Genomic DNA, 12696 nt, shown 5'->3' with positions numbered 1-12696 from the left:
AGTACACTGTATATCAAATTTTGAGTCTGTAGACTAAAAATTGACAGAGTTATTGCATAGGGAAATGTACACAGACAGACACACAGACACGTTTATTTTTATAGATATATAGATAGATATTGCGACACAAAATTTAACTGAATATAAAGAATACGATTTTCAAAACATTTTCAAGACTTCTTCATATTTTCAAGTACTTTTCAAGGTAATAATAGAAAGAAGCCTTTCAAGGCAAAAGTCAAAATTCACAAAATTTTCAAGTCTGTGGAAACCTTGGTCATGAAACTCGCATTCCTAAGGATTTGGGCACATCACTTTACTGTATATCTAACATGTCTGCTCCGAATGGATTATGATAGCAAAAGATGCATCACACATACCTACTTGTATATAAGCAGCACCTTCTGTTTTAATTGTCTGTCCGTATTAAATATTATTTTTATTTATTTATTATGGATAGAGTAACAAGACTCAGCATTCCTATCCACGGTTAAGCACCTGAAGAAGGCCAAAGGATAAGCTAGCCGAAACGTGGTGTACCAACAACAACTATGAAGATGAGGATAACAGTCCGCAAATACATCAATATGCAAATTGTCTGTATTTTGAAATGTTTGTAAATCAGATCGTGCTAATTTCTCATCTTTTTTTTTAAATTCAATTTTTAATTTTCTTTTTTAATTTAAAAACAAAAACTAGAAAAGGGTTCCCTTTTTTTTTTTTCTTTCTTGGCCTTTGGGCCAAGATCAAAGTGTGGTATCTGTTCTGACGCTGCACTTCATTTTTTGGTATCGGTTAATAGAGGAGAACTCCTTCATGACCAATACATTTTTTTAATTTTTGTTAACCAGAGTGCCCCTATTTGAGGACCTGGTTTCCCCTCGCATTAAAAACTGACCTTGTGTCTAACTCAACCCTTGTGAGGAGGCAAGTAAAAAAAAAAAAAAAAAAAAAAAACTATCATTTACTATCGATTTCAACTTTTTGGTAGGTCTCGATTGCACCAAAGTGTATGACGTCATTTTTTATCAAAAAGGCCAGTTCAACGATGATACCTATTTACAATGCCTCCCCACGGGACAGAGTTAGATACCAGGGTCGTTTTTTAACGTGGAGAAAAGGTACAAAATTAAAAAAAAAATTTGTCTCAGTCGTGAAGGACTGCTCCTCCACCGAAAGAGAACAAGAAATGGAAGTGCAGCATCTGAAGAACAGATGGTATTTATTTGCTCCCCCACCGAGCAAATTAGGCACAAGGCCGACTTTTAATGTAAGGAGTGAAGGGGAAATGGGGACCAACTCCCCGGGGAGTAGGGGAGCTGGATAGTGACAATTGGTATGAAGGGTTTCCCCTACATTGACCAAGGTCTTATATGTGGGGTCGCCCCCACATATGGTCTTTGCTTGCAGTATCTGCCGGAACGGATACTACACTTTGATCTTGGCCAAAAGAACATCTTTATTTTTTATTGTTATTATAACGGGGGTAGGGGAGAGGCGCCTGGCCTTGCCCGATCGTAAAATACACTTAAATACATTTTAATTCATGTACATTCCATATTTATTATTACAGAGTGAATTCGCTATTGAATATCATATTGTACCTAATATATAGTACTGATTTCAAAAGTTAAAAAAAAAAAATGACTTAGGTGCCATCAGCTCGAAATCAAAACATGTAACGTTCTAAACACATTCCCTACCGTTTGAGCTATCGACAGATAGATAAGAAAGATTTTAAATTAAACTGCTTCAAGCTAGGAATGAATTTACGCATGCGCAAAAGTAATAGAAATATGTCGGCAAGTTGAAATGAACATTTTGCGTTTCAACTTGTCGACATATATTTCTTTACGCATTATTTATCCATCCAAGATTTTATTCGTTATAAACCGTCCTTAGTGTATGATTACTATCTCTTGTTAATTTTAGTGCTATTTTATCAATAGTTTAAAACATTATCGGTGAAATATTGTCACATAGATACATATATCTACTGTTTTATTGATGCAGATTTGTTTAATTCCATTATAAAATGAATAAACTTTACTTTGAAATAAATAAAAAAATCTCTAACTAAAACCTTTGCCGAAGCCCTAGAAATATCATAATCAAAAGACAGTCATGGCTTTTTTTTAATGGAAATCGCTCCAGACAAGGCATGACGCCACTTGATGTAAGGAGCTAAAAAAAAGGGTCTAAAAAAATAAGTAACGATAAGTATTGATGGATAGATTCTGACCCATAAAACAGCAATTCTTCCCCCTTTGTCAGAAACATAGCTCATGGACACGAGGACTAAAGAAAAAGAAATTTAAGGTATATTACAAAGTAAGTACACGTCATGATTCTGGGGCCATAACGGGCACAAATCGCTGCTTCAACATTTAGATGTAACTACATTTATAGTCGTTGGTTAAGTTCATTATTCCTGAAATAGGTAGTTCGACTTACCCTCATAAAAGGAAGGTCAGAGGTTACATGTTCTGAAAATAACACCTAATTCATCCATATTTTCCACGAGAACTTGTCTAGCTACAACCACTGTAAATAATTTTCTTTTCTTCCGCTATTTCAAACTAAAGTGTAATGAACACACAGAAATAATATTTCAAACTAAAGCGTGACGAACAAACAGAAATAATATTTCAAACTAAAGCGTGACGAACAAACAGAAATAATATTTCAAACTAAAGCGTGACGAACAAAAAGAAATGATATTTCAAACTAAAGCGTGACGAACAAAAAGAAATGATATTTCAAACTAAAGCGTGACAGACAAACGGAATCTAAGGCTTGATGGACAAGCAAGGATGTATCTCAAACTAGACGGCTCACACCGAAATACGGAAACCAATCCCAACTTTGTGACCTTGTATTTCTGCAAGCAAAGGTTGATCAACTCTTAAGATTTTAGAAATTTCAGTTTGTCAAATATAAGTCTACAGTTATGACAAGTTTGAACATAACTGGAGAAGGTCAACGTTTTTAGTCTGAACTGAAATGGAATGACCCATAAGATACGAAGTAGGCCGATGAGAAATATAATTGACACCAAATGAAAATTGCAGTTTCAAAGATGTAGTGATCTTTATGCTTAAAAGAGAGTTCAATTCTGGTACATGAGAAAGTAGGAATTATAATCAAACTAGCCCGGGTGCCCGGCGTTGCCCGGCTGTTTGGAGGTGTGTGTTGAGCAAAAAAAAAAAAATGTAGTAGTAGGCAGGCAAGCTTGAACCTGTACCGCAAAGAAGGAAAAGAATGTGGAAAAAAAAAATGATGTCTTTGCCGTTGCATCCATCGCCAAACTGAAAGTGGTGAAGGTTTAAATTAAGGCTAGTCAATTGGAAATAGGGGATGACTTTTGAAAATATTGGCGAAAAAAGTAATCCCTCCTTGTAGAGGGTGAAAGAATGAATGGTTTGGGCCAATATTTCAATATTTTGTCGTCTGAAGGGTTGAGCCTCAAAACGATACCGATCTCGTGAAAATCCGTCGCCTCTGTCCAAAGTTTTAGGCAGACATGCATGCATAAATTTGAACAGACAGGTGAGATTTATGTTATAGATGTAAACCTTGAAAGTTGATTTATATGTTGGGGTCCTACACCAATAAATAGAGATTATGTTAACTACTATAATTTGGCAAGTTTACATTAAGTACATGTTAGGACAACCTATCGATAAATTAATAAAAAATAAGAACAAGAAGAAAAGGACGAAGAAGAAGACAAAGGAGAAAAAGATAAAGAAGAAGAAACAAGAAAAAAGAACAAGAAAAAGAAGAAAAGCAAAAAGTAAAAGAAGAAGTAAAGAAGAAGTAAAGAAAAAGAAAAAAGAAAGAAAAAAGAAAGAAAAAGAAATATAAGAAGATAGTTATTTGTGTGTTAAGTTAATCGAACATCTTTAATCTGCTCATAAAAATCGTACCTGACAGAAGAATAAAGGGTAGAAGAAGCTGATAAAAGAAGACGAAGAAAAAGTTGAAGATATTGAAGAAGAGGAAAAATAAGAAAAAAAAAGAAGAAAAGGAAAAGTACGGAGAAAAAGATGAAGATAAAGAAGATGAAGAATAAAAAGATATTGAAGAAGAGGAAAAATAAGAAAGATAAGAAAAAAAAGAAAAGGAAAAGTAAGAAGAAAAAGATGAAGATAAAGATGAAAGAGATATTGAAGAATAAAAAAGACGTAAAAGAAGAAAAGGAAGAAGAAAAGGAAGAAAAAGATGAAGATATTGAAGAAGTAAAAAGGAGAAAAAGAAAAAGGATAAGAAGAAAAAAGACAAAAAAATAGAAAAAGAAGAAGAAAAACGAAAAAAAAAGAGAAGAAAATGAAGAAAAAAATGAAATAAAAAGAAAGTAGTTATTTGTATGTTAAGTTAATTGAACATCTTTAATCTGCTCACAAAAATCGTACCTGAGGATTCTTTGGTCTGCATGAAGTTCTCTTTGTTTGTCAGTTATTCGTTAACTTATAGGATTGCATTTTTTTTTTTTACCAGCGACATTAAGAATAGAAAGATTCGACAGTTGCATGCAAATTCAAAAAAGTTTTGGCTCAGATCACACTAAATAATGATGCAAAAATCAAGGTTTCCACTTCCATTTCATTGATTTGTAGTTCAGCGCCAGCCATATCTTTGCTTGCCACATGCAAAAACGACAAGAGGATGACATATTCCGATGCAGACTTCTGTATTCTCACCTGTCCACCATAGGTGGCCCTGCCAGAGACCGAAGTTCTAGCCGGCCTGATCCTGCTGCTCCTACTAATGATGACACTGATGATGACGTCTATTTATTTTTTTTTTACAAGATGGTCACCACTTATCAAGGCCCGGAAGCCACTCGGGGATAAGGGTTATATCGTGTACAGTTCGTTAGTATTGGAGATTTGATAATGTGTCTTACTTAAGGGGGGCGGTTCATCAGGAATTTGTTTACGTTGGACTTGAAGACATCCAGGCTGTAGTCAGGTGGGAAACAGGCGTCACTTCTAAGAAAGAAGCTTTGTTCATGGAATCTATTAGTGTTATCATTGGGACCCTATGCCAGTAGGTAGAGATTATGTTAACTAGTATGAATTTTGAGCATGTTTCATGAAGTAAATGTCAGGAGAAATTGGTAGTAAATGAAAACAGACCCTAGCAGGTGAGGCGATAGGGTTCAGAGATCAGTTCCCTAAACAAAACATGCTGAATTGGTAGATGGAAATTGTGTCACGTTCTCAACAGTTTCGAGGCAGTTTGTAACCGGGTCACACGAGGAGGAGGGAGTACTGTTATATATATTGGGTACAATATAATAATCACAAGAGAATTGGCTCTATAATGATAAATATACAATCTGCATGAATTAAAATATCATATTTAAGCATATCTTATGACCGGTCAATGCCAGGTGACCTTCTAGTCATATTTGCAAAACGGGTCTAATCGACCCGTTTTGCAAATATGACTAGAATGAATGCATTGGATTTTCAGGAAAAAAAAAAAAAAGGAATGGAAAATTACGAAGATGTAAGGAATAGAAAAATGGAGAAAAACATAGGATATTTATTTCTGGTTTGAGTCTCAAGGAATTCTAACTTACTCAACCAGACGTTATAATTTAAGGAGAGTAAAAAAGGGATTTTGGATTTACTTTTGACAGCCTCAGAACCCTCGCTTTCATCATTTCTGCCTTTAGTCCTCATATTCCTGAGTGTGGAAGTATCTGGGGCATCTTTTAAAATTTGTTGGATTGGTAAGTCCCTAGTATCATCTTCGACATTCTAAATCCATTTTTGAGTCGGCTCTTCTCTTTTTATGTGGAGGTGGTGTGATTGAGCTTGCTACTGGTAGCCATCGTGTTGGGATTGACCTCAGATATCCTGAGGTAATTCGCATAGTTCCTCAGAGTTTTTTTGTCAATTGGTCTCATGTGTTGTCTCCGAGATCATATGCGAAATTATATCTACTGGATGAATAGGGATTGAAATATCGAGAACACAGCGACATTATGTGCATTAATAATAAAAACTTATGTGTGCTGGGTTTTCTGGCATCTAGGGAACTCTACAATAAAGGGGTGGGATTTTGTTGCTTGCTGGGGATATTTACTTAGAGGAAGTACAAAAATGTGATGGGTTTATCAGAGCACATTCCATTAAAATATTTGTAAAACAGCCACAGTGGTGCAACATTGGTGCAATGAGACAGGGGTGGGAGCTTAGTTGACAGTGCGGGACTTATTAGATTAGAGATTCTTTTTTTGGACCCTGTTCAAGAGGGAGAGACTAGTGGTGGCTGCACCAGCACAGATGTTTACATTAATTAAAGCTTAATGTAAATATTGGTTAATATTATTTCTTACACTGTTAGTATGAAAGTAGAAATAAAAGGTTTCCTAGAAATTGGTCGCAGTTGGTTCCACCATTCACTGGAATCAAAAATCTGAGCATGACACTTACCCTGTTTTACAAGTATTTTAATGGAATGTGCTTTGATGAATCCATAGCACTTGTGCTCCCTCAGTGTACATACCCCCGACTACCTCAACAACAACAAAATCCCATTCCTTCACTGTTAAGGTACCTACTGGGTGTCTTAAATAAGTTCCCAGACTTTTTTTCGTATGAGCACTTTTATTGATAGAACACATATGAAACTAGTTCCCTTTGAAGTAATCTTCTCCGGCTGCAATACACATGTTGTACCGTTCTAACAACTTCTGGGAGGTCCCATGGAAATCCTCTTGTGTGAGCGTGTCAATAACCCTTGGTACAACCACTTTCATCTCCTATATATCATAACGACAGCCTCTAAGATTTTCCTTGAGCTTAGGAAACAAGCAAGGGCAGAAACTATTAGAGTAAAAGGCTTTCCAGTATTAATAGACTTCCATAGTAAAAGGGGTGTGATTTTGTTGCTAAGCGAGTTTGTCAGGGGTATATGCATAAGAGCAATGAGTTCATCAGAGCACATTCCATTAAAATGCTTGTAAAACATGCACAGGGATTCAACATTGTGGCGATGGGACAGGGGTTGGAGCTTAGTTGATAGTGTGAGACCTATTAGATTAGAAACTCTTTGGGCCCTGTCCAAAAGGGAGAGATTAATTGTAGATGCACCAGCCCATATGTAGCAACAATACTCCATGCATGGGCGAATGGCGACTTTGTAGAGGTACAGGATACTCTCAGGTGTGAGTAATCTTCTAGCACGATAGAGGGAACCATCCTTCTTTGCAGCAGCCTTTGCAATGTGTTCAGTGTATTTCAAGTTCATATTTCCTGTGAATGTTAAAGCTGAAGAGTTTGAAGGAAGAATTGTATGCAGTCGGGCAACATCTTGTTCGAGAGTGTTTCAAGCCATTGATGCCTTAGTCTGTGATGATATAGATTAGGCCAGTCATGCACTGAAGCAATGGAGAGTTTCTCTTTCATGAAAGCTATGTTCACAGTACGAGACAAGATGAAAATAAAAATACCTGAAAAAGTGTGTAAAAATCCCTTTTGACATAACAGCACAGAATTTGAAATGCTATAGCAGCAATAAGGAGATGGGGAACCGTAATGGAAAACAGATGGCGCATTATCACAAGGTAATGCTGCAATTAACAGCAAATCACACATGACTCTGCATGGGATTTTATTGCTCATAGCTTTTTTTTTATAGCACCTAAGCCAAACTATAATAATAACAACAACAACTAAAATCACATTAACTTGTTTTGTTTTTTATTTTTTGCTTTTTTTTGTTTTGTTTTGTTTTGTTTTATGCAAGCCAATAAAAGATGGGTGGCAATTTTTAAAAGTCCATTAGCTCATCACCTTTTATCAAAAATTCATATTATGCTCGCTCCTTCTAAACTTATATTCACCTACCATTGATAACGTGTTCATTCAGGAGAGATGCGGAAGAGATGCCATTATCAGAATAACCTTTGCAGAATCACTGACGCTTACTGGCATAAATTACCAAACAATCTGTAGGAAAAATCTCATTTAAATGAAGCAATATTTATGCAATAGATTATCCACTTATGGACAGGCAACTAATCAGAACCCAGAAATGGACTTACCCATTTAAGCATGGTAGGGCATTCCAACTTGCTTCTTTCTAGGCTTCTATTTTTTCTAGTCAAATTCAATTGGTTAAACAGCTGAGCACTGACTACTAAATTCAATAATAAAAACATATTTTCTGGTGTTGGTGTGTACAAGTCAACCTTCATTTAAAAAAAAAAATGTCAAAATCAAGAAGTGTTTTCCCTTCCAATGACTGAAGGTGCAAAAATAGCCGACAACAAATTCATTAGTATGGACGTCTCAATTAACCCGTATTGGCGCCTCAAATAACCAGTATTGGCGCCTGAAATAACCAGTATTGGCGCCTCAATTAACCGGTATTGACGCCTCCATTAACCAGTATTGGCACCTCAATTAACAAACATCTACCACTGGAGAGGGTAATATCTGCTATGGTGCACATCCTGTCATCGAACTGAATGTAAAGTTTACAAAAAATATTGTGCTCATGTTATTCGCGAGGTTGCTGCGAATATATATTCATAATGATCAGTTCATAACAAAAGTAATTAATATAATAAAAAAAAAAAAAACTATATACATGAATGTTAACATTTAGAAAAGAAAATCTGCCCATGTTATTGACTGTATATCCTAGAATATATATTCCAAAATTCATATTGATCTGTTATTTAGTTTAGATGATTACTCTGTATGAATATATATATATATAATATATATATATATATATATATATATATATATATATACCCACACATTTTATTTGTTTTACATAAGCATTAATATGTCACTAGATGCTTTTGGTCAGCCAGTTACAAGTAACTAGAGACCACTTCAGACGATATTGCTTATACAAAAGTAAAATCCACAATTCTATAAGTACTATTGCCTAGAGAGATCTCTAGTTACTTGTAACTGGCTGACCAAAACATGCTCATAAATGTGTAGCGACATATTAATGCCTATGTAAAACAAACAAAAAAAGGGTATCTTGCTCTACTTCGATATTGACCACTCTTGTATTAACCTCATCAAAACTTCATTGGTTGCTTTGCCTCTGGAAAAAATTAACCTAGAAATTATATATATACGTTTTTATTTTTGTGTTTTATTTTTTTATATTTTTGTGTTTTATCTGTTTGGTTACATATGTTTCAGATGTTGGACCATGTTTACGATCTAACAGCCTCGTCACACCTTACATGGTCCAACATCTGATAAAACATACAGATAAAACGGTAATAAAAAAATAAAACACATATTTGCTCTGCAATAGTATTGAGCACTCTCTTCAGGTTTTTACTAATTACCAGTTTTACCATATATATATATATATATATACACACAGATAGATAGATAGATAGATAGATAGTAGTAAATATATATATAGTAAAAGAGAGTAAAAAATAGATATTCGGCTTACTTTTAGCCACTGCGTAACTCTCACTTCCCTTATGTTGTCCTTTAGTCCTCACATTCCAGGAACAAAGTTTATAATAACGAGGGAAGAATTGCTGTTTTCTGAGTCAGAATCTATTCCATCTAACAATTATCGTTGGCAAGTTTGTGACCTTGAAGTACTATATATATATATATATATATATATATATATTTGCTCTTTACACCAAGTGGCTTCATATCTTGTCTAGTGCGATTTTCATCATATCTAGATTAGAGAAATAAATGCATGTATCTAACTTAATAAATTCATTCATTTCGTATGGATCAAATGATTCTATTGTTGGCGTTCATTTCTCTGATGTATTTCTAATTAAAATTCTTTTGAGAAAGTACTTATGGGAGGGACAAGTGAACGTAAAATTGGACTCAAAAGTTCTATTTAATCTTTGTATAGGTTTTTATTCCCAATTGTATCTCAGACAAAAAAGACAAACAGACAGACAAAAGTACAAGGATATAACATTCATGTTATACACTATTAGTAGGCATCCCCTGTGCTTCCCTTTCAAATTCATGAGGACCTTTAAGTCTATGCTCCCAACCCTTAGCCCATATTTTAATTTTTTAAATAAAGTAAAAGGTTGATGCTGGGTGCCGGTCACAAATGTGTTCCATATAATAGAATAGTTAAAACCCCATATTGTATGAATCAGGTAATTCTATTGTTGTCGGCATTGGTTTCACCGATATCTTTTTAGTTAGAATTCTTTCTAGAAAGACATTGGGTACGTACAAGAGAGACTCTGTGAAGATTGCCAACATCCAAAGTGAAAGTGTTTCTGTGGAACGAACTGGATTCGAACTTGACACATCCAGATTGGTTAACTACTTGTAACGTTGCTGTTAAGCTTGAACCATGTTTGTTACAGTTAAAACTTTTCTCAGACCCGCCACACCGTCCAGCACCATCGAAAAGGAACAAACAGACAAAAATAAATAAATCCGGGTTACCATTTTTTCCTTTTTAACAAAAGCACTTATTACCATCCCAGTGAACACCTTTCTTCTCCGACCTCATGCCAGCTCCAGCCAGCCATTTCTCGCCTTCGATTTTACATATCCATTTTATCCGACACTGACTTTCCCCACAGAGTGCATGGTGTCTCTTTTTCTTGTTGCAAATTTGTGCACATTTCTTAATTTGCATATATGCTTTTTTTCCGGCTACTGCTGCTAATATTTTCGCAAGCCAGCTATCTTTTGCTGCTGCTGATATTTTCTCATGCGCTATGTTAGACACTTAATCAAAATCACTTGCACTTTATAAATGTAGAGAAAAGATTTCTAATGTCTGCGTGAATACAAGAAAAAAAAAAAGTGAAACAGCATAGAAAAAGTGTTTTTTTTTTTCAAAAGAGAATTGATTAAATCTTACCTAGTTATATCATTTCAGAAGAAAAAGCAGAAGAAACAGGTGTTAAGATCCAAAATAGTAATAAACTCTGAAAAAGATAAAAAAAACAAAAAACAAAATGATTTGAAAAAAATAACAGAAACATGAGAAGGAAAAAAACAAAACATTGAAAAAAAAAATAAATAAATAAAAGAATGAAAAAGATTTTCATATATAATTTACTATACCTATCTACTAGCTGGCCGCTTCCCGTTGTCCGGTCGTACAATACGCTTATAAACATGATATTTTAATTTATGCAGATTGCGCAAGTATTATTTTAGAATCAATCCTTTTTTGATTATTATATATATTACGCGGAATAATTTGCCCGGTGGACTAATTCGCAAAAAAAACAAAAAATAAAAAAAAAATAATAATGATAATGTCGTTCATCAAATTCCGTCTGTGTTTGTTTACAACATCATGTCAGCTGATATTTAGGTTTGACAATCTTAAACATATTTTTATCTATAACAAAAGAAAGACTAAGAAATTTTACAGGGGGAATATTTTACATTACACCACCCAATGTAACATAAAATATTCCCCTGTAAATTTTTTTTTTTTTTATCTATAAGAGAAAAGCTATTTTTAGATTGAATGAATTTCTGTACAAAACGTATCTAAGAACACTGCCAAACATATACGTTACCTTTGTGTAAAATTTGAAAAATATAGGTTCTGAAACGGCTGAGCCTATGAGGAAAGAACTCGCATGCACGCACATACACACACACACAAAATGATTTTTATATAATAGTCGAGATAGAGATTTTATCTATAAAAGTGAGATTGTCTGCATGTGTGAGGAAAATTCTCAACCTATATACTCAACGAATTTTTGATCCACAGGTGGAAAACTTTGTAATCGGCTTTCATCCAGTAAAAAGGGTTGTTAAGGGGTAAAAATTGAAAAATCGGTACTTGGAGGCTTATTGGATTTTTCAACTGTTTTACGACTGCACATGGACGACCTGAAACATGACAGCTTCCTCATGTCAAGAGTAAGTATGTTTGAAAACACTTTTTAAAGGTCGTGTCAAGGTGACCTGATGGTTATCGTACAATAATACACTGTACTAAGGTTTTGGTTTCGATCTCAGTATTTTTTTTTTTTTTGCTTACAAGAAGTGAATTGTTTTAAAAAAACAAAAAAACCCATAAAACTCGTATGTACATGTATCAGTTTCTTCCCGTTATTTTTACTACATTTTTTGTAAGGAATTTAACGTTAAGTTCAATGCCTACGGTATCTCTGTTTATAATAAATAAGAAATCTGCAATTATTAAAATATAATTTGACATGTATTTTACGACCAGGCAACGCCGGCTGGCCTGCTAGTATATATATATATATATATATATATATATATATATATATATATAAAAAATTTTCAGAATATGAAAGATTATATAATTATTTCCACAGCCAAACAACGTCGCAGCCTACAAGAGCCATCACAGCCAACAAACCGGAAGTCTAAGACTCGAGTTTGTTGGCAGTCATGGCTCTTGTAGGCTGCGATGTTGTTTGACTGAAAACAATTATATAATCTCTCACATTCTGAAAATTCTATCACTGATTGCTTGCAAGGTTAGCGTTGCTGGATGGCGTCTTGGCGAGTTGAAAATTCCTACTTGTGAGACATCAGCTTTGGGTTATTAGCTGGTTAGATGACCGTGTCTCTTGTCGAGACAAAGTGGGTACATTCCACAGTCAGATTTCGGCGCCGTTTGCTTGATCTGTGTTACTTAATAGAATTTATTGTGTGCGGGGCGTTTGCTCAGTTGGCAGAGTGCTTGCTTCGC

At 34.6% G+C, this 12696-nt stretch overlaps 1 protein-coding gene and 1 pseudogene across 3 annotated transcripts in view; one reads left to right on the top strand and one right to left on the bottom strand.

Annotated features, from left to right (window-relative positions):
- Positions 1-12696, bottom strand: part of LOC145263079 (glycoprotein-N-acetylgalactosamine 3-beta-galactosyltransferase 1-like) — a 556008-nt gene that overhangs the window by 351844 nt on the left and 191468 nt on the right. For all 3 annotated transcript variants that reach the window (XM_080119951.1, XM_080119950.1, XM_080119948.1), the window contains exon 2: positions 10867-10933. The gene's annotated coding sequence lies outside the window, so the exon portion shown is untranslated. The remainder of the gene's footprint in view (positions 1-10866; positions 10934-12696) is intronic.
- Positions 721-863, top strand: LOC145263464 (U2 spliceosomal RNA; annotated as a pseudogene).

Source organism: Euprymna scolopes, chromosome 38 (assembly GCF_053919585.1).
Source record: "Euprymna scolopes isolate OS-2025 chromosome 38, ASM5391958v1, whole genome shotgun sequence".
Classification (NCBI taxonomy): domain Eukaryota; kingdom Metazoa; phylum Mollusca; class Cephalopoda; order Sepiida; family Sepiolidae; genus Euprymna; species Euprymna scolopes.
This window is presented reverse-complemented; position numbering and strand designations above follow the sequence as displayed.